The 21,852-nt window shown below is 39.5% G+C and overlaps 11 non-coding genes across 11 annotated transcripts; all 11 read right to left on the bottom strand.

Moving 5' to 3' along the window:
• Positions 1 to 609: 609 nt before the first annotated feature.
• Positions 610 to 682, bottom strand: trnav-cac (transfer RNA valine (anticodon CAC)). Its single transcript has one exon. It is a non-coding gene; the product is annotated as a tRNA-Val (tRNA).
• A 126-nt stretch (positions 683 to 808) lies between these two features.
• Positions 809 to 881, bottom strand: trnav-aac (transfer RNA valine (anticodon AAC)). Its single transcript has one exon. It is a non-coding gene; the product is annotated as a tRNA-Val (tRNA).
• Positions 882 to 1,664: 783 nt separating this feature from the next.
• trnav-cac (transfer RNA valine (anticodon CAC)) lies at positions 1,665 to 1,737 on the bottom strand. Its single transcript has one exon. It is a non-coding gene; the product is annotated as a tRNA-Val (tRNA).
• A 126-nt stretch (positions 1,738 to 1,863) lies between these two features.
• Positions 1,864 to 1,936, bottom strand: trnav-aac (transfer RNA valine (anticodon AAC)). Its single transcript has one exon. It is a non-coding gene; the product is annotated as a tRNA-Val (tRNA).
• A 783-nt stretch (positions 1,937 to 2,719) lies between these two features.
• On the bottom strand, positions 2,720 to 2,792 carry trnav-cac (transfer RNA valine (anticodon CAC)). The gene has a single exon. It is a non-coding gene; the product is annotated as a tRNA-Val (tRNA).
• Positions 2,793 to 2,918: 126 nt separating this feature from the next.
• On the bottom strand, positions 2,919 to 2,991 carry trnav-aac (transfer RNA valine (anticodon AAC)). Its single transcript has one exon. It is a non-coding gene; the product is annotated as a tRNA-Val (tRNA).
• A 783-nt stretch (positions 2,992 to 3,774) lies between these two features.
• trnav-cac (transfer RNA valine (anticodon CAC)) lies at positions 3,775 to 3,847 on the bottom strand. The gene has a single exon. It is a non-coding gene; the product is annotated as a tRNA-Val (tRNA).
• A 126-nt stretch (positions 3,848 to 3,973) lies between these two features.
• On the bottom strand, positions 3,974 to 4,046 carry trnav-aac (transfer RNA valine (anticodon AAC)). Its single transcript has one exon. It is a non-coding gene; the product is annotated as a tRNA-Val (tRNA).
• A 783-nt stretch (positions 4,047 to 4,829) lies between these two features.
• trnav-cac (transfer RNA valine (anticodon CAC)) lies at positions 4,830 to 4,902 on the bottom strand. The gene has a single exon. It is a non-coding gene; the product is annotated as a tRNA-Val (tRNA).
• Positions 4,903 to 5,028: 126 nt separating this feature from the next.
• trnav-aac (transfer RNA valine (anticodon AAC)) lies at positions 5,029 to 5,101 on the bottom strand. Its single transcript has one exon. It is a non-coding gene; the product is annotated as a tRNA-Val (tRNA).
• A 981-nt stretch (positions 5,102 to 6,082) lies between these two features.
• trnav-aac (transfer RNA valine (anticodon AAC)) lies at positions 6,083 to 6,155 on the bottom strand. The gene has a single exon. It is a non-coding gene; the product is annotated as a tRNA-Val (tRNA).
• Positions 6,156 to 21,852: the final 15,697 nt, after the last annotated feature.

Genomic DNA, 21,852 nt, shown 5'->3' with positions numbered 1-21,852 from the left:
GGAATCCCGTGCAGAGATGACTGCCAGCAATCTCCTGGTGATCGCTTGTGGAAGAGCGAACTAAGGAAAAGATAATTAAACACCTCACCTGACTTTGCAAACATTTCATGTTTTCCCACAAAAGAGAAACACTGTCTCTGCTCGGTAAATCCACTTGGCAGAAGGCAATTGTATTGTTTACGAAGAAAGCAGTAGATCCCCACTTAAACAATTTTGGAAAAAGCCAACAGCTGTTTCAGCACAGTTTTAAACTGGGGACCTTTCGTATGTGAGGTGAATGTGATAACCATTACACTACAGAAACTTGTGCAGAGAAGACAGCCAGCAATCTCGTGGTGATCGCTTGTTGAAAAACCTATAAAGGAAAAGATTACTAAATCTCTCGTCTGACGATGCAAACAATTAATGTTTTACGTCCAAGGCAAAAAGCTGTTTCCGCTCAGTTTGGAACCGAGGACCTTTCGCGTGTAAAGCGAACGTGATGACCACTACAGAAACCTGACGGGGAGCCTCTCTTCTTTTAACACTACTTGGCAGAAGAGGCCTTTGTAGTGTTGACTAAGAATGCAGCAGAGCCTGGCTTAAGCAAATTTGGAAAAAGCCAGTAGCTGTTTCCACCCAGTTTCGAACTGGGGACCTTTCGCGTGTGAGGCGAACGTGATAACCACTACACTATGGAAACTTGCAAAAAGTACACAGCCAGCAATCTCCTGGTGATCGCTTGCTGTAAAACGAATAAAGGAAAAGATAACTAAATCCCTCCCCTGACTTTGCAAACAGTTCATGTTTACCCACAAAAGAGAAACACTGTTTCTGCTCGGTTTCGAACCAAGGACCTTTCGCGTGTTAGGCAAACGTGATGACCACTACACTACAGAAACTTGATTACGATCCACCGTTCTTTTAACTCGGCTTGGCAGAAGGCCTTTGTAGTGTTGACGAAGAAAGCAACAGATCCCTACTTAAGCAATTTTGGAAAAAGCCACCAGCTGTTACCACCAAGTTTCGAACTGGGGACCTTTCGCATGAGCCAAACGTGACAACCACTACACTATGGAATCCTTCGCAGAGACGACTGCCAGCAATCTCCTGGTGATCGCTTGTGGAAGAGCGAACTAAGGAAAAGATAATTAAACACCTCACCTGACTTTGCAAACATTTCATGTTTTCCCACAAAAGAGAAACTCTGTTTCTGCTCGGTAAATCCACTTGGCAGAAGGCATTTGTAGTGTTTACGAAGAAAGCAGTAGATCCCTACTTAAACAATTTTGGAAAAAGCCAACAGCTGTTTCAAAACAGTTTCAAACTGGGGACCTTTCGTGTGTGAGGTGAACGTGATAACCATTACACTACAGAAACTTGCGCAGAGAAGACAGCCAGCAATCTCGTGGTGATCGCTTGTTGAAAAACCTATAAAGGAAAAGATTACTAAATCTCTCGTCTGACGATGCAAACAATTAATGTTTTACGTCCAAGGCAAAAAGCTGTTTCCGCTCAGTTTGGAACCGAGGACCTTTCGCGTGTAAAGCGAACGTGATGACCACTACAGAAACCTGACGGGGAGCCTCTCTTCTTTTAACACTACTTGGCAGAAGAGGCCTTTGTAGTGTTGACTAAGAATGCAGCAGAGCCTGGCTTAAGCAATTTTGGAAAAAGCCAGTAGCTGTTTCCACCCAGTTTCGAACTGGGGACCTTTCGCTTGTGAGGCAAACGTGATAACCACTACACTATGGAAACTTGCAAAAAGTACACAGCCAGCAATCTCCTGGTGATCGCTTGCTGTAAAACGAATAAAGGAAAAGATAACTAAATCCCTCCCCTGACTTTGCAAACAGTTCATGTTTACCCACAAAAGACAAACACTGTTTCTGCTCGGTTTCGAACCGAGGACCTTTCGCGTGTTAGGCGAACGTGATGACCACTACACTACAGAAACTTGATTAGGATCCACCGTTCTTTTAACTCGGCTTGGCAGAAGGCCTTTGTAGTGTTGACGAATAAAGCAACAGATCCCTACTTAAGCAATTTTGGAAAAAGCCACCAGCTGTTGCCACCCAGTTTCGAACTGGGGACTTTTCGCATGAGGCGAACGTGACAACCACTACACTATGGAATCCCGTGCAGAGATGACTGCCAGCAATCTCCTGGTGATCGCTTGTGGAAGAGCGAACTAAGGAAAAGATAATTAAACACCTCACCTGACTTTGCAAACATTTCATGTTTTCCCACAAAAGAGAAACACTGTCTCTGCTCGGTAAATCCACTTGGCAGAAGGAAATTGTATTGTTTACGAAGAAAGCAGTAGATCCCCACTTAAACAATTTTGGAAAAAGCCAACAGCTGTTTCAGCACAGTTTTAAACTGGGGACCTTTCGTATGTGAGGTGAATGTGATAACCATTACACTACAGAAACTTGTGCAGAGAAGACAGCCAGCAATCTCGTGGTGATCGCTTGTTGAAAAACCTATAAAGGAAAAGATTACTAAATCTCTCGTCTGACGATGCAAACAATTAATGTTTTACGTCCAAGGCAAAAAGCTGTTTCCGCTCAGTTTGGAACCGAGGACCTTTCGCGTGTAAAGCGAACGTGATGACCACTACAGAAACCTGACGGGGAGCCTCTCTTCTTTTAACACTACTTGGCAGAAGAGTCCTTTGTAGTGTTGACTAAGAATGCAGCAGAGCCTGGCTTAAGCAAATTTGGAAAAAGCCAGGAGCTGTTTCCACCCAGTTTCGAACTGGGGACCTTTCGCGTGTGAGGCGAACGTGATAACCACTACACTATGGAAACTTGCAAAAAGTACACAGCCAGCAATCTCCTGGTGATCGCTTGCTGTAAAACGAATAAAGGAAAAGATAACTAAATCCCTCCCCTGACTTTGCAAACAGTTCATGTTTACCCACAAAAGAGAAACACTGTTTCTGCTCGGTTTCGAACCGAGGACCTTTCGCGTGTTAGGCGAACGTGATGACCACTACACTACAGAAACTTGATTACGATCCACCGTTCTTTTAACTCGGCTTGGCAGAAGGCCTTTGTAGTGTTGACGAAGAAAGCAACAGATCCCTACTTAAGCAATTTTGGAAAAAGCCACCAGCTGTTACCACCAAGTTTCAAACTGGGGACCTTTCGCATGAGCCAAACGTGACAACCACTACACTATGGAATCCTTCGCAGAGACGACTGCCAGCAATCTCCTGGTGATCGCTTGTGGAAGAGCGAACTAAGGAAAAGATAATTAAACACCTCACCTGACTTTGCAAACATTTCATGTTTTCCCACAAAAGAGAAACTCTGTTTCTGCTCGGTAAATCCACTTGGCAGAAGGCATTTGTAGTGTTTACGAAGAAAGCAGTAGATCCCTACTTAAACAATTTTGGAAAAAGCCAACAGCTGTTTCAAAACAGTTTCAAACTGGGGACCTTTCGTGTGTGAGGTGAACGTGATAACCATTACACTACAGAAACTTGTACAGAGAAGACAGCCAGCAATCTCGTGGTGATCGCTTGTTGAAAAACCTATAAAGGAAAAGATTACTAAATCTCTCGTCTGACGATGCAAACAATTAATGTTTTACGTCCAAGGCAAAAAGCTGTTTCCGCTCAGTTTGGAACCGAGGACCTTTCGCGTGTAAAGCGAACGTGATGACCACTACAGAAACCTGACGGGGAGCCACTCTTCTTTTAACACTACTTGGCAGAAGAGGCCTTTGTAGTGTTGACTAAGAATGCAGCAGAGCCTGGCTTAAGCAATTTTGGAAAAAGCCAGTAGCTGTTTCCACCCAGTTTCGAACTGGGGACCTTTCGCTTGTGAGGCAAACGTGATAACCACTACACTATGGAAACTTGCAAAAAGTACACAGCCAGCAATCTCCTGGTGATCGCTTGCTGTAAAACGAATAAAGGAAAAGATAACTAAATCCCTCCCCTGACTTTGCAAACAGTTCATGTTTACCCACAAAAGACAAACACTGTTTCTGCTCGGTTTCGAACCGAGGACCTTTCGCGTGTTAGGCGAACGTGATGACCACTACACTACAGAAACTTGATTAGGATCCACCGTTCTTTTAACTCGGCTTGGCAGAAGGCCTTTGTAGTGTTGACGAATAAAGCAACAGATCCCTACTTAAGCAATTTTGGAAAAAGCCACCAGCTGTTGCCACCCAGTTTCGAACTGGGGACTTTTCGCATGAGGCGAACGTGACAACCACTACACTATGGAATCCCGTGCAGAGATGACTGCCAGCAATCTCCTGGTGATCGCTTGTGGAAGAGCGAACTAAGGAAAAGATAATTAAACACCTCACCTGACTTTGCAAACATTTCATGTTTTCCCACAAAAGAGAAACACTGTCTCTGCTCGGTAAATCCACTTGGCAGAAGGCAATTGTATTGTTTACGAAGAAAGCAGTAGATCCCCACTTAAACAATTTTGGAAAAAGCCAACAGCTGTTTCAGCACAGTTTTAAACTGGGGACCTTTCGTATGTGAGGTGAATGTGATAACCATTACACTACAGAAACTTGTGCAGAGAAGACAGCCAGCAATCTCGTGGTGATCGCTTGTTGAAAAACCTATAAAGGAAAAGATTACTAAATCTCTCGTCTGACGATGCAAACAATTAATGTTTTACGTCCAAGGCAAAAAGCTGTTTCCGCTCAGTTTGGAACCGAGGACCTTTCGCGTGTAAAGCGAACGTGATGACCACTACAGAAACCTGACGGGGAGCCTCTCTTCTTTTAACACTACTTGGCAGAAGAGGCCTTTGTAGTGTTGACTAAGAATGCAGCAGAGCCTGGCTTAAGCAAATTTGGAAAAAGCCAGGAGCTGTTTCCACCCAGTTTCGAACTGGGGACCTTTCGCGTGTGAGGCGAACGTGATAACCACTACACTATGGAAACTTGCAAAAAGTACACAGCCAGCAATCTCCTGGTGATCGCTTGCTGTAAAACGAATAAAGGAAAAGATAACTAAATCCCTCCCCTGACTTTGCAAACAGTTCATGTTTACCCACAAAAGAGAAACACTGTTTCTGCTCGGTTTCGAACCGAGGACCTTTCACGTGTTAGGCGAACGTGATGACCACTACACTACAGAAACTTGATTACAATCACCGTTCTTTTAACTCGGCTTGGCAGAAGGCCTTTGTAGTGTTGACGAAGAAAGCAACAGATCCCTACTTAAGCAATTTTGGAAAAAGCCACCAGCTGTTACCACCAAGTTTCGAACTGGGGACCTTTCGCATGAGCCAAACGTGACAACCACTACACTTTGGAATCCTTCGCAGAGACGACTGCCAGCAATCTCCTGGTGATCGCTTGTGGAAGAGCGAACTAAGGAAAAGATAATTAAACACCTCACCTGACTTTGCAAACATTTCATGTTTTCCCACAAAAGAGAAACTCTGTTTCTGCTCGGTAAATCCACTTGGCAGAAGGCATTTGTAGTGTTTACGAAGAAAGCAGTAGATCCCTACTTAAACAATTTTGGAAAAAGCCAACAGCTGTTTCAAAACAGTTTCAAACTGGGGATCTTTCGTGTGTGAGGTGAACGTGATAACCATTACACTACAGAAACTTGTGCAGAGAAGACAGCCAGCAATCTCGTGGTGATCGCTTGTTGAAAAACCTATAAAGGAAAAGATTACTAAATCTCTCGTCTGACGATGCAAACAATTAATGTTTTACGTCCAAGGCAAAAAGCTGTTTCCGCTCAGTTTGGAACCGAGGACCTTTCGCGTGTAAAGCGAACGTGATGACCACTACAGAAACCTGACGGGGAGCCACTCTTCTTTTAACACTACTTGGCAGAAGAGGCCTTTGTAGTGTTGACTAAGAATGCAGCAGAGCCTGGCTTAAGCAATTTTGGAAAAAGCCAGTAGCTGTTTCCACCCAGTTTCGAACTGGGGACCTTTCACGTGTGAGGCAAACGTGATAACCACTACACTATGGAAACTTGCAAAAAGTACACAGCCAGCAATCTCCTGGTGATCGCTTGCTGTAAAACGAATAAAGGAAAAGATAACTAAATCCCTCCCCTGACTTTGCAAACAGTTCATGTTTACCCACAAAAGACAAACACTGTTTCTGCTCGGTTTCGAACCGAGGACCTTTCGCGTGTTAGGCGAACGTGATGACCACTACACTACAGAAACTTGATTAGGATCCACCGTTCTTTTAACTCGGCTTGGCAGAAGGCCTTTGTAGTGTTGACGAATAAAGCAACAGATCCCTACTTAAGCAATTTTGGAAAAAGCCACCAGCTGTTGCCACCCAGTTTCGAACTGGGGACTTTTCGCATGAGGCGAACGTGACAACCACTACACTATGGAATCCCGTGCAGAGACGACTGCCAGCAATCTCCTGGTGATCGCTTGTGGAAGAGCGAACTAAGGAAAAGATAATTAAACACCTCACCTGACTTTGCAAACATTTCATGTTTTCCCACAAAAGAGAAACACTGTCTCTGCTCGGTAAATCCACTTGGCAGAAGGCAATTGTATTGTTTACGAAGAAAGCAGTAGATCCCCACTTAAACAATTTTGGAAAAAGCCAACAGCTGTTTCAGCACAGTTTTAAACTGGGGACCTTTCGTATGTGAGGTGAATGTGATAACCATTACACTACAGAAACTTGTGCAGAGAAGACAGCCAGCAATCTCGTGGTGATCGCTTGTTGAAAAACCTATAAAGGAAAAGATTACTAAATCTCTCGTCTGACGATGCAAACAATTAATGTTTTACGTCCAAGGCAAAAAGCTGTTTCCGCTCAGTTTGGAACCGAGGACCTTTCGCGTGTAAAGCGAACGTGATGACCACTACAGAAACCTGACGGGGAGCCACTCTTCTTTTAACACTACTTGGCAGAAGAGGCCTTTGTAGTGTTGACTAAGAATGCAGCAGAGCCTGGCTTAAGCAATTTTGGAAAAAGCCAGTAGCTGTTTCCACCCAGTTTCGAACTGGGGACCTTTCGCGTGTGAGGGAAACGTGATAACCACTACACTACGGAAACTTGCAAAAAGTACACAGCCAGCAATCTCCTGGTGATCGCTTGCTGTAAAACGAATAAAGGAAAAGATAACTAAATCCCTCCCCTGACTTTGCAAACAGTTCATGTTTACCCACAAAAGACAAACACTGTTTCTGCTCGGTTTCGGACCGAGGACCTTTCGCGTGTTAGGCGAACGTGATGACCATTACACTACAGAAACTTGTGCAGAGAAGACAGCCAGCAATCTCGTGGTGATCGCTTGTTGAAAAACCTATAAAGGAAAAGATTACTAAATCTCTCGTCTGACGATGCAAACAATTAATGTTTTACGTCCAAGGCAAAAAGCTGTTTCCGCTCAGTTTGGAACCGAGGACCTTTCGCGTGTAAAGCGAACGTGATGACCACTACAGAAACCTGACGGGGAGCCTCTCTTCTTTTAACACTACTTGGCAGAAGAGGCCTTTGTAGTGTTGACTAAGAATGCAGCAGAGCCTGGCTTAAGCAATTTTGGAAAAAGCCATTAGCTGTTTCCACCCAGTTTCGAATTGGGGACCTCCCGCGCGGCAGCCGTGAATAGTTTAGCTAAACGGCCCTAAACCGTTTCCCATTCATTCTCAATGGTAGTGCTAAACCACTACGGATGCAATATTCTTTTGTCCACTGACGCTCTAGTGGCGCTCTTCCGTGTTTCGTCTCCCCGGGAAGTTTGAAGTCGCCATTTTCATACTGACTCGGAGCGTGAAATACATTCAGTGAAGATCTGCCTCGTTCATTTTATTCAGCACATCTATCAAAGGTAAGTTACTGTATTTATATATATTACCTTATAGGTTACGTTTTGGGTGCTGTTAATAATGATATCCAATTAGTTGTTGAGCGAAAACGCCCGCTTCGCTCCGTTGGTCGTTACTAAACTTTACGCTGTCTGCTTTTGTTTACTATTATATCATCAAAGGTTGATTTGCATGCAAAGTTATGAATGAACATCATCGTTTTATATGTTCATGTGTACAGTTTTTATGTCATTCGGTTAAGTTTAGTTACCATGACATCACTCGTTTGGCTTGTGGTAAATACGAGCTAAATAATGAATGAATATGTTGTTGTTTTTTTACGTTTATGTGAATGGTTTTCATTTGGTGATGTTAAATAAGCTATGTATGGCATAGATTTCAGTATTAATGTGTTGATAACTCGCAGATACACATTGCACTGTCTAAGGTAGCTTACTGCTGTAAATTTTTTGTGCAAATTAGATAAGGTAGACTTTAATATATGTCCTTTACGTTGCACAAGGCTTAATAGCCTAATTTTAGAAACAAATGTATGGGCTTTATAATAATTTTACAACTTTCAATGTGTGAAATAATACACATCCATTAAACAACATAACTTTTTGAGATAAAGCTACCAAACCATCTGTAAAAATATCTAAATATTATTCAATGTCATGCACAAGACAGAATATTCCTTAATTATTTTTATATACACTACTAATAATAAAAGGAATATTCTGAAAAAAAAAAAAACTAGTCTTGTGCATGACAGGGAATAATATTTATAGATGTTTACAGTTGATTTGATAACTTTATCTCAGACCGTATGTGTGTGCATATATATATAAGCCTTGCGCTACGTAAAGGGCATATATGTTATAACATAACAGTGCAAAGAGTTTGATTGGTTTTGAATAAAACCTAAAATTCAGTTTTTCTTTCATGGTAGATCAAGATGCAGAAAAAAGTGCTGTTCTTCCCAGGGAGAATGTGCATACTAACTGTCCTAAGGACTATGAATTCGTGCCATGATGAATTGATACCAACTACAATGAGGGTAAGTATGCATTTTTGTTCTGCATTCATGTTTCATTGGGTATTAACACTTGAATGCATGCTTGTTCACTGAGTCAGATTGCTCCTCCTGCTCAGACTAGTGAGTAGTGTTTAGGATAGTACATTGGTTTGGCATGTCTGTGGGATTTAATTAAGTTTTACTTATATAGCTAAAACTAACTAAAAAAAGCACAAAATTAATTTATCCAATCTCTGCGATCTTCAGGGTTAGGCCACATGTTTCCAAACAGGGTTGGGGCCATTCATGAGTTGAATTGAGAATGAATGGTAAATTCCATTTCACTTCCTGGAATGGAATTGGATTTGGAATTGGAATGTCAGGAAAGAGAATTGAAATCAAATAAATTCCACTTGCGGTGCTAAATAAAATAATTTGACTTGTTTTACTTTATAGTTTATAGTACATCAAATATTGTAAATCACATAAACAACAAACATATAAAAGAAATACAAAGTACTGTATGTTTAGTATGTTAAGCATGATCATTTCACATGCCACATTTCAGGAAATGATGATAATTCAATGCAATAGAAAGTGAATGAAATACATGAATGAACATGATTCATTTGTTTGTGAGTTGAGACATATCTTATGTGGTAATCATATATTGAATGTATAGTACATCCAGAAACTTATCACCACTGTCATTCAATTATTACAGTTTTTTTCAGTCGCTAACAAGCGTTTGTCCAAACAGTTGTCACATTTTCAAAACTCTAAACACAATTAGCACAGCATCGGTCTTTTGTGGCCATACCATTTACACATTTTATGTCGTTTTCACCCAATATGGAGTCAGTGAACCCATTTTCACAGTGCTTACATTTTCTTAACAGACAAGCTATACCTACCAACAAAATTATGGATTGTTTTTGTAGTATTAACTAATGTTAACACACAACATCCCACAATAGCAACATCCAACAATATTCCAAACCTTAGATACAGTATAAAAACCTCTGCTTCTGCAATGATATCGTTTCAAAAACAATATCAATATCAAAAATTTATCTCAGCTGATAATAAACAAACATTTGAATAATTGACACACAGCTGATTTATGTTGGGTAAACTGGGCCAACCACAGCTGATTTCAGTGTGGCTTAGACTCAGAAGCAGTGGTTATTTTATTCTATTACATTTACACTTATACAGTAAAAGGAGGACTTTGAGGAGTGATATTTTTGGAAGCAGAAAAAGAAAAAGACAAACACTGTAATGTGCAGTGAGAGATGCAGTGAGAGGAGCAGATGCAGTGAGAGATGCAGTGAGAGGAGCAGATGCAGTTAGAGATGCAGTGAGAGGAGAAGATGCAGTGAGAGATGCAGTGAGAGATGCAGATGCAGTGAGAGATGCAGTGAGAGGAGCAGATGCAGTTAGAGATGCAGTGAGAGGAGCAGATGCAGTGAGAGATGCAGTGAGAGATGCAGGAGCCGTGAGAGATGCAGTGAGAGGAGCAGGAGCAGTGAGAGGAGCAGATGCAGTGAGAGGAGCAGATGCAGTGAGAGGAGCAGATGCAGTGAGAGATACAGTGAGAGATGCAGTGAGAGGAGCAGGAGCAGTGAGAGGAGCAGATGCAGTGAGAGATGCAGTGAGAGATGCAGGAGCCGTGAGAGATGCAGTGATGCAGGGAGAGATGCAGTGAGAGATGCAGTGAGAGATGCAGTGAGAGATGCAGTGAGAGATGCAGTGAGAGGAGCAGATGCTAGAGAAAGACAGAGGAAAAGGCGTTTGCTGAAGAGGTCGCAGGTTCCTGCTTTACTCCAGGAGTCACCACAGAATTCACCATTTAAAACCAGACAGTCTCTAGGGAAGGCTGTAAAACGAGCACTCCGAGCTTTACCTAGCAGCCCACGAAAAAAATGTACAGTTGTAAAAAAGATTGCAACATCACTGTTCCTTCTTGCAGAAAAAAAGAAAATGAATCATGTGTCCGCCACCACTGCTACTGTCACGAATTGAGTCGTCCTGTCATTAACTCTTGCACTACACATCATGGACTTCATTCCCCACAAGCCACTGCACTAATCACTGCATTCACCTGCTCCCTGTTTCTCACCTGCAGCTCATTCACACACACACACACACACCTGCAGCTCATCACACGGACAGCTTATATGCCACTCACACACACAGCTTCCTTGCGAAGTCTTATCGTTCCTCATGGTCGTAATTCCGAGCGTTTCTTCCCGTGTTTGTTTTCCCGTGTGTGTGATTCCTGGACTCCCTCCCGTGTTTGATTCTCGCTGCCAGCCCCGACCTTTCTGCATGTTTTTTGACTACGATTTCTGCCTGCCCCTTTGTGTTTGTTTTGTTGAATAAAATGCTGCAAATGGATCCGCTTGTCTCCGACCATCCCTGTGACAGCTACATATGATCATGTCAGGGAATTCTATGAGAGAGATGACATCTCAAGGCAAGCACCAGGAATGAGGGATGTGGTCACAGTCAGAGAGGGAGGAGTGAAAAAGAAAATCCAGAAACGGCATTTAACAATGTCTATTCTAGAGGCTTACCGCTACTTCAAAAATGAACATCCGGAGTCTATAATTGGAAAATCTAAATTTGCTGAGCTTCGACCATCTCATGTGCTCCGCTCTTCAGACACTCCAAGAAATACGTGTCTTTACCGTTACCACGAAAATACTAAGCTAGCCCTGGACTGTCTGCAAAATGTCATGCCAAGGAAGGCATTCCAGAGCACGCAGGATTTTGTAGAAGCTTGCCTGCAATTCAGATAGTCCCCTCTGCATGTTTGGACAGTGTGCTGAATGCAGGGATGGCAAACTCTTGGAAATGCATACCCTCTGTAACATCCCAGAAGAGGACAAACAAATAAGGGTGTCCTGGTATGCATGGGAAACAACAGAGGGGCTTCCAAATAAGGTCAAAAAAGTGGCACACTAGGTGATGTACTTAATTTTCTCAAGACAGTGGCTACAAAATTTGTACATCACTGTTTTGTTAAAAAACGGCAAAGTGGATTTTTCCAGGCCAAAAAATTGCAGGCAAAAGCAGACAAGGAAACTAGTGCTGCAAGTGGATTTTGCCGAAAATTACACTGCAGCCCACCAAGACCAGATCCAGTCGGCACACTGGCATCAGAAGCAGGTCACCGTGTTTCCCTCAGTCCTGTGGTCTGATGGAGAGCCAGAGTCATATGCCATAGTCAGTGACAGCCTGGATCATGACAAGAGGTCTGTGGCAACATTCCTCTCCAAGATTGTGGAGGACATTAAAACGAAACATCCTGCAATGAAAAAGATTCACATATTTAGTGATGGAGCTGCTTCTCAGTTTAAGAACAAGTTCATCTGGTGTTTCATGTCAACTATACATTCAAGGACCTGTTTCCAACTTTAAGAGTACAGTGGCACTTCTTTGCCACAAGCCACGGCAAAGGTGCAGTGGATGGTGTGGGAGCAACAGTGAAGCGTGCAGTTAACACTGATGTCCTCTGCAGACAGGCAGTTCTTGTGACAGATGCGGCTTCATTTGTAGCTTCTGCCAGGAAGAGCTGCCCAAACATCAACATCAAACTCATTACATCCAACGAAATCACAGATTTTATACAACATCATAAGCTGGATGAGAGATGGGCCATTACAACAGCTGTTCCAGGCACTCAATCAATCCATCACATTGAGCCAGTCTCCTGGGGAGAAGTGCATCACAAAATGTACTCCGAGGCAGAACAGTCAGGTGTCCATACATTTCAGCTCTCGGAAATCACATCTGCTGAAAGTCCCGAACACCAGTCATCTGAGCGTCAGTCAACAGCTGCAGAGAACATCAAAACTGGAGACTGTGTCTTGGTCCAATTCAAGGCAAACAAATCATTCAGGCAGTTTGTCGGACTTGGTAATAACCGAGACCAGAAGGCACTGGAAATAAGGTTCTTAAGAAAAAATGACAGCGCGGGATTAGTCTACATCTTACCTGTGATGGAAGATAAAGCTTGGGTGACACCTGACCAAGTGATTGAGACTTTCAACCCAAAAGTAGACAACAGAGGGAGGTATCACTTTGCAGAGGCAGTCTTTGCAGAACAGAAGAAGAAAAAAACAGAAGTCATCTAATTAATCACATTTGTACTCATTTGTTTGATACTGGGCATGTTTATTTTGCCTTAATCTATGTTTTACATTAGCTTATCATTTGATAATTTCATTTGTACAATATTTAATAACATGTAAAAAGTAAATATGTCTACAAATAATTTTAATGTATTAAATAATTATTTTAAATGTCTTTTTCACGATGATCCATGTTCATAACAATATATACTGTATGCTCACTTTTTTGGAGATCTGTTTTACAGAGCTCTTGTTGCAACAGAATCCTCAACGCTTATCAGTCCAAATGTTGGCCTATGTAAAAAAAAAGTTCATGATGTCAATTATTTACCTTTCAAGTATTTCTTAAAGATGTTAACATTAAACAATGAATGAAAATACCGTGTTTGTTATGCTTACCTTTTTTTGGATGTCTGTTTCACACAGATCGATTTGATGTGTCTTAATCTTCTTACATCCAAATGCCAGCCATTAAACTTGGTAAAACATAACTACTGAAATTTCCTTTGAGACGATAAATAACAGGTATTATTCTGTTCAGCTATTTTGCGCATTTACCAACGTAAACTAAACATTGGTATCAAACATAAGCGATCACTGTGACACGATGGTATTTTGTCACTCTCCACACAGACACACACACACACACACTACTAAACTGCAGTAAAGTTGGTTTCATATTCGCACATTCGGACTTCCGCGTTCAATAACTTTATGTTTTATTGTGCAATAAAGTAATTATTTGCTAATTCTATTCAGCGACATGATTTTCAACCTAGCCTACTACATTTTTCACAATCGATTAAAACGGCCAAGCATTGTTTAAATGGCATACACTACAAACACTACTAACAAGTGGACAATGCTTCAAATTACCTAAGCTTGTTCTGAGTGTAAACCGGCGACCTCCGAAATGCAATAAACATTTATTGCAGCTGATGATGTATATTAGCAGTTCTATATTATTCGGGGTCTGAAGTAAACACCACATTAGCAAACAATATGTCCGAATTCAGTTTTGAATATGTCCGCACTGGTTACATTTTAACACCACACTCGCGCGAACACAAGCTAATCTATAACAAGGTGATTTCAGTTTAAATGTTATTAATTGTGCAAACTTACCATACAGATGTCTTGGAGGGCAGTGTTTGTTGGTTTAAATAAACAACAGAGACCCACAAATAGATCTCGGTTGAAGTTTTTACAGCATTTTATCTGATTTTCCAGAGTCAGGCAAGTGTAAATTTCAGAACTGTCACGTCCGTAACGGAAAGGCGTCACGTCCGTAACAATGGTTTTTCCTCATAAATGCAAAAATGAAAAACAAAATAAAATAAATAATTTATGTTCCATAAAGAGCCAACCCTTATCCTTTTGGCTGGTATTATTTCGTTTGGTTTGTGCATTTGAATTCGCAGAATTTCTACAAAGTATATCGACTGCCAAAAACTCAAGTCCTTTTTTTGTCACATCCGTAACGCATTAATATTTGCCTGATTTAAAATATGAAACGCATGTATAGACAAATTTTTTTCTGATGCCTAAACTTTATGGTGAGGGGTTTCGAAAAATATAAACAGATGTTTCAATATATTGTTAACATTTACATTCTCTGAGACTTTTATGTTTTAAGTTTTTACTGCAAATGTCACGTCCATAACGCTGGAATTGCTCACTAGTGAAATAACCAGATAAATACAGTAAGGAAAATAATAACAATACCGGTTAAGACCATCCTCCAAGCGTCTCCTTTCACAGCCAACGCTGTATCTTCCTCTCAGAGCACTTTACTGGCTTCATACCTCAAATGTAGTCTTTAAAAAAGATAATTGTAGTTGACATTAAATTTCAAGAGCTGACAGTAGTTTATGAAGCTGTCTTTGGTTATGGCAGTAAACGCACCTTCAGCCATCATGTCGACTTGAACTAAAGCTGGACTGGACTTTGGACCACTAAAAGTAGCCTTGTCCTTCTCCAAACTCTTCCTCCTCATTCTCCTCTCAAGCATTAACGGGCTGACGGTTGAACGCCGCGTCGTGCTGAATTTTGGGGTGTACTTGGAAGGGAAGTGTACACTTGAGCGCTAAGAGAACTCAGTTTTCTCCTAATACTCTTGATAATCGATGTTCACTTGAATAAGTCGCTGTGAATGTGTAAAAGTGCTGAATGATCAATCAAACACTATGCAGGATGTGAGCGCGAACTCAAGTAATGCAAAGTTAGCTCTGCTCGCGAGTAGAATGTTGTGATTCAGTTATAACGTCGTCGCCATAGCAACGACTAGTTGTGTACTTTAAAAATATATATGATAATAAATGTTTATGCATTTGTTATATGATTATTAAATAATAATTCAGCAAACAGCTAATTATACATAATATAATTATCAAATCACTATTATTCAATACTTATTAACTTGTTTAATTAATATTTTTATGCATTTATTATTTACAATAACCCTTTAACTGCCACACCAAGAAAAAGGCAATGGAAAAAATTTTTGTTTTCATTTTTTATGTCTTTATGTCACTAATAACCACACTCAATGTTTTTTTTTTCTATAAATCCCATCATTTTTTAAATATTGACCTCTACCAAACGGTTGATATGTCACTTAATGGTAAAAGTACTGGAATTCATACTTATACTATGAAAATCTGAAAATATGAACTATAACAGTAATTTATTTAAAATTATAATCAAAAAAATATTTTTGTATATTGAATCTTCTTTATTTATTGAAGTATGCCATAAAATATTTCAGGTTTTCATTTTATCACGGAAATTATGTTTTCTTGTTGTAACAGTTTTTTCTGATTGCTTAAGCACATTTTTTATAACTATTGGCTATTTTTGCAAAACTCTACACACAAATAAGAAAACCTTTCACCCAATTATCAAAACATTGTAGTTCTCTTGCAAAAGCGAACACAGCTAGATTAACTCTTCACACCTTCGTAAAAAGGGTGTTTTCCTATCAAACAGTAAACACAAGCCATCATCTACTAAGCACACAATGTGCCAACTGCACACTGATGGTATGAATACAAAACACATCTGGCTTTTGCTTTCTCTGTGTACAGATGTCAATTTGAGGTCATACTTTTGTCATAGTGTCATGTAAACATACAAGGATCCAAACTTCAAGTATTGGTGTTTATTCACACTCATTAAAAACAAGACAAAGTCAGAACACAAAATAGTGTTAATGATAGCCATACATGTGTATAATTTTGCTAGGAGTGTGTTGGAAATTTGGTAATTGAGTGTAAGCAGTGAGTTGTGTTTAAAGTTCTGCAAAGTGTGTGTTACAAAATTGCAAACTGAGTGCAAAGCAATGTTTGTGCTTTTAGTTTTGCAAACTCAGTGAGTGGTTTTGCTATACGTATTAATAGTTTTAGAAATTGTGCTACAAGAATCACGATTAGCGCTTAAGCATTCAGAAAAAACTGTAATACCAAAAAAAAAAAGAACTCAAATAACTAAAAGTAACAAAACAAAAGACATTACATTCTTTCTGCATTAAAAAAAATAAATAAGTAATAATAATAAAATAAAAAACAGCAAAAGATAATAATATAATGGCATTTTAGGCTTTTATGTTTCAAAAAACACGCCGGCAAGTGTGGCAGTGCAACAGAATTTTTGTTTCTAGATAAATGAACATTTCTTTGTAAACCAGCAATGTTGTGTAGTGTAAACCAACATTAGAAACAATCATTCAAACAATATAAAAAACTAGTGATTGTAAAACTTTTCAGCAGCATCTCTTGACAGTGAGAGTGCGCATTCTTTTACCATAGAAACTGTTGTAAAAAAACAAAACAAACAAAAAAACAACAAACAAATAAATAACAATCTTAAAATTTTAATGTTAATACACCAGTATTTGTCATTTAAGAAGTATCTGCAACTGATCATTATGTTTTTCAAACATTAATTCTATGATTTCATTATATTTACTTAAAAAATATCCAAAAGTGGCAAAAAAAGACATACTTAAGAAATGATCTAAGTATATTCATGAGGCAATAACAATAGCTGTGTCATATTCATAACTATGAATGATCAGAAGTTTATATTTATCAGCAAATAGTCCATTCTGACTGCAGAAATGGATGATTTGAAAACATTAGCTTAGCATTTCTACCTTTACCATAAAGTGACAAATCAACCGTTTGGTTGAGCAAATTTTTGAAAAATTATTGAAAACATACTGAAGTTTTTTTTTGGCAACAAGCAACATAATTTTGTAAAGTTAGGGCTCCTACAGTGTAATATGTCAAAAAAATATGCTTAGCTTGCAAAATTTCACCAAAAACAGTTCACATGGCAGGAGTGATTTCTTTGATTCTGACATCCATGAGAGAAGGAGTGTTGTCACAAGTACTGCTGATTGACATAATGACATCTAGTGGATTTTTTTGGCATAACATAGCTCAACCAGATGGTAGAGATGGCTCAATCAGCTTACAGTTTTTTACAGACGCTAGGACACATTTCTCAATACTTAGGTCACTTTTGCAAAACTCTTCACACAGTGAGCACAACAGAAGTCTATGTAGGCTAAACTGAGGATCAATTATCTTTGTTTTGGCACAAAATGCATTCAATGAATACATCTCTCAAATTTCATGAATTCTTTTCTCACTCAGACACAACAACTGCCAAAAATCTTTGTACGTACAACACATTTTGTACATGCTTACATACTGTTTTCAAAACTGTTAAACTTATGTTCAAAACAATAACATAATGCAAAACTGAATAAGACAGCAAAATTCAACAGCAATATTTTATTGAAACATATTTCAAATCTAAAAATGCAGTAGATTAGCATTACTATTGTATCTGTATCAGTGGATGGTGTGTATACAAATTCTTGTATCTTGAAATTACTTACAGTTTTTTCTGATTGCTTAAGCACATTTTTTGTAACTATTGGCTATTTTTGCAAAACTCTACACACAAATAAGAAAACCTTTCACCCAATTATCAAAACATTGTAGTTCTCTTGCAAAAGCAAACACAGCTAGATTAACTCTTCACACCTTCGTAAAAATGGTGTTTTCATATCAAACAGTACACACAAGCTATCATCTACTAAGCACACAATGCGCCAACTGCACACTGATGGTATGAATACAAAACACATCTGGCTTTTGCTTTCTCTGTGTACAGATGTCAATTTGAGGTCATACTTTTGTCATAGTGTCATGTAAACATACAAGGATCCAAACTTCAAGTATTGGTGTTTATTCACACTCATCAAAACCAAGACAAAGTCAGAACACAAAATAGTAATTTCACAAAAAAAAAAAAAGGAAAAAAAAAGACAATCAGCCTACATCATGTCGTCTTTCTGGGTCTGGCCACAAAATTTCGTCCACATCACATGCGATATCCTCCAGTCCAAGGCACCGGGGAAAATATCTCCTTGAATGCCGTATCCAGGCCTGACATGATGCCTGGTCAATATCTCCACATGCCTCCTCCATTGCCTGTAAAAGGGCTACCTGTTGATGAGGATGACGGTCGTACACTTTCCAGCGCCAGGCAGAGAAGAACTCCTCGATGGGATTTAAGAATGGAGAGTATGGAGGGAGGTTGAGTGCCATGAAGGATGGGTGGTCTGTAAACCAGTTGCGGACCAAAGCAGCCCTATGGAAACTAACATTGTCCCATATGATGACATATCGGGTATGCTCTGGTCTCTGAACAGTGAGCATGTCATGTAAGGTGTCCAGGAATGCAAGAATGTGTGCAGTGTTGTATGGGCCTATGGTTGCATGATGGTGAACAACACCATTTTGGCTTATAGCTGCACACATGGTTATGTTACCACCACGTTGTCCTGGGACATTGATGATGGCACGGTGTCCAATAATGTTCCTGCCACGTCTCCTGGTTTTACTGAGGTTAAAACCGGCCTCATCTACAAAAAGTAGCTCATGTCCCATGGCATCTGCTTCTAGTTCCATCACTCTCTGGACAAGACAAAACAAATGCAACACATCAGGTCCATGCACAGCACTACAGTATGCACTTCCAAATTCAGAACCAATGACACTATAGCTTACCTGCACATAGTCATATCACAGTTGCTTTACACGTTCTGTGTTTCTCTCGAAAGGAACTCTGTAAATTTGCTTCATTCTTATTCTGTGGCGCGCAAGTACACGACTTAGTGTAGAAATGCTTGCACTGTGTATATTTTGAAAGATGGTGTCATTATCAATTATGCGCTGCTGTATTTCGCGCAGTCTTATTGCTTTATTGGCAATCACCATGTTCACTTTATGGGTCTCTTGCTCTGGAGTGAACATTCTTCCTCTGCCCCCAACATCTGGACGTCTAGCAATTCTGTAAAGTAACAATTTCAGTATTTTTGCATGTATGGTACTGTTGTGTTTCTCATTAGAGTATGGCAGTGCTAAAAAGTACTTACCGATTCTCATTTCGAAATGTCCTAATGATGCTTGCCACAGTGTAGCGGCTCAAATTAGGCTGAACCCGTTGGCCAGCTTCCCTCAGGGTCATCCCATGGTTGATGACATGGTCCACTATTGTAGCTCTGATGTCATCAGTTATTCTATTTCTTACTCTTCTTACCCTTCCTCTTTCCCCTCCTCATCTTCTTCTTGCTCCTCCTTGTCCTCTTCCTCTAACTTCCTCTAACCCTCTCGCTTCTTCAACTCCACGTCCTCTTCCTCCAACTTCTTCACCTCCACGTCCTCTCCCTCGGCCTCCTCGGCCTCCTCTGATTCTCACTCTTCTCACTCTTACTGCTCCTTCCATTGTACTCCACATAGACAGCTTACCTGTGGCTTATTTATAGTGCTTAGGCTGATTGCAAAGTGAACTAATTATCTAAAACAGTTTTCACATGTGAAAGTGTGCCAAACAGTTGGCAAAATAGTGTTAATGATAGCCATACATGTGTATAATTTTGCTAGGAGTGTGTTGGAAATTTGGTAATTGAGTGTAAGCAGTGAGTTGTGTTTAAAGTTCTGCAAAGTGTGTGTTACAAATTTGCAAACTGAGTGCAAAGCAGTGTTTGTGCTTTTAGTTTTGCAAACTCAGTGAGTGGTTTTGCTATACGTATTAATAGTTTTAGAAATTGTGCTACAAGAATCACGATTAGCGCTTAAGCATTCAGAAAAAACTGTAGTACAAAAAAATAAAAAATAAATAAACAACATAAAATATTGACGAATTCTGCATCATGTCTGATTCATTCCAGTAACATATATTGCAGTTATAAACAATATATATTGCAATTATAAACAGATGTTTCCTTGTTTTACACAAGAAAACAGTGTGTAATGCTACATGTTGTTAGTGTTTTTTAGTTCATTGTTTTGTGGGTGACAAAGTGTGTTTGTCGGCTGTCAACCTTTGCTAGTGTTCTGGAAGAATAAGTTTATTTGAGACCTGAATAAAGTGTTTTGGTAGTTGTAGTGCATTTTGAATGTGAAATGAACTGCTTTGCCAAGCTGAAAGTCAGTTAGGAGACTTGTGTGAAGAGTTTTGCAAAAGTGACCTAAGTATTGAGAAATGTGTCCTAGCGTCTGTAAAAAACTGTAAGTTAAGTTAGGTACTCCTCTTAATAAAATATAGTGACTCAAAATGTGCTCAACCATTTGGTCGAGCGGGCAGTTAAAGGGATAAATAAATAAATTACTAATTAACGATCAATAGCAAATAATCGCATCCAAAATAAGTTTTTGTTCACATGTGTGCGTGCTGTGTATATTTAGTATGTATAGGCCTGTATAAATACGCTCATAGTTTATATATTTGAAAATATTTACATTTATATAGTTTGTATTGTACACTGCTCAAAAAAAGGGAACACTAAAATAACACATCCTAGATCTGAATGAATGCAATATTCTTATTAGATACTTTGTTAAAGTTATATAGTTGAATCAGCAGCATTAACTAGTTTTATGTGAATTTAATGGCGAGGTATAAGTATAAAGTATAGTGTTTTGATAGTACACAAAAAATAGAGAAAAATACTATAGTTAATAACTTTAGAAATTCATCATCATGTGGGCACGGAATTCTATTCTATAATCAACATTTCTAAGATGTGTTTGTGATTCTAGAGAGCTGTGCTCCAATAGACTTTTATTTTGGTCTGCTGAAGTGACGTCATAAAGCTGCGCTCCTCATCTGTTTGTGGTTCACCTGAAGAAAGGTTTGTGGTTTTAAAGTTTTAAAGTTTAAACCAATGCACACTGTTACATCAATTAAAGCGTTTTTACAAGCTATGTAAAATGAATGCATCATTATTAAATATAACGTTGTAATGCTATATTTAGTGTTACTTAAAACATTACCCTTCAGTAAAGACAATGGCTGCGTTCGAAACCGCATACTCAATGAGTAGGTACTTAATTTCAATAAATACTTACTTAACGAGCGCTAAAAGAGTACATACTCTACAGCCAAATCTCGTTGGCTGTGTCCAAATTCAGGGTCTACATCCTTCGGACTCATTTGAAGGATGTTACGTCACAGCGCCGTGACGAAGGCTGTCCAAATTCGTAGGATCCTTCAAATGCGGCCCACAAATACGTCCTCCTTTTCCCCGAATTGGAAGGATGGGTCTGGTGGATCCTTTCCCGTCCTACCTATCCCATAATTCCTTTCAGCAGAGCGCTTCCGGAATTTTCAAATAATAGCGGACGAAGCGAGCGGTAGTTATGATGTAAGTTTTAAAAAAAAACTGGCGTTTAAAAAATATTTTTTTTACAGCGGTTGTCTAGTTAGGCCTTTGGTTTTAGCATTAAGCTTATTTTTTTATTTTTTTACATTTGTATGTTTATATGTTAAAAAAACATCTCTTTCGTGAACTAGCTTCTTTCTTACTGCCTGTGTGAATATCCCCTTACACACAGCTAATTTCTTGTTAGTGATT

The sequence above is a fragment of the Garra rufa genome, chromosome 1 (genome assembly GCF_049309525.1).
Source record: "Garra rufa chromosome 1, GarRuf1.0, whole genome shotgun sequence".
Taxonomy (NCBI): domain Eukaryota; kingdom Metazoa; phylum Chordata; class Actinopteri; order Cypriniformes; family Cyprinidae; genus Garra; species Garra rufa.
Note: the sequence above shows the minus strand (reverse complement) of the source record. Positions and strands in the feature narration are given on the sequence as shown.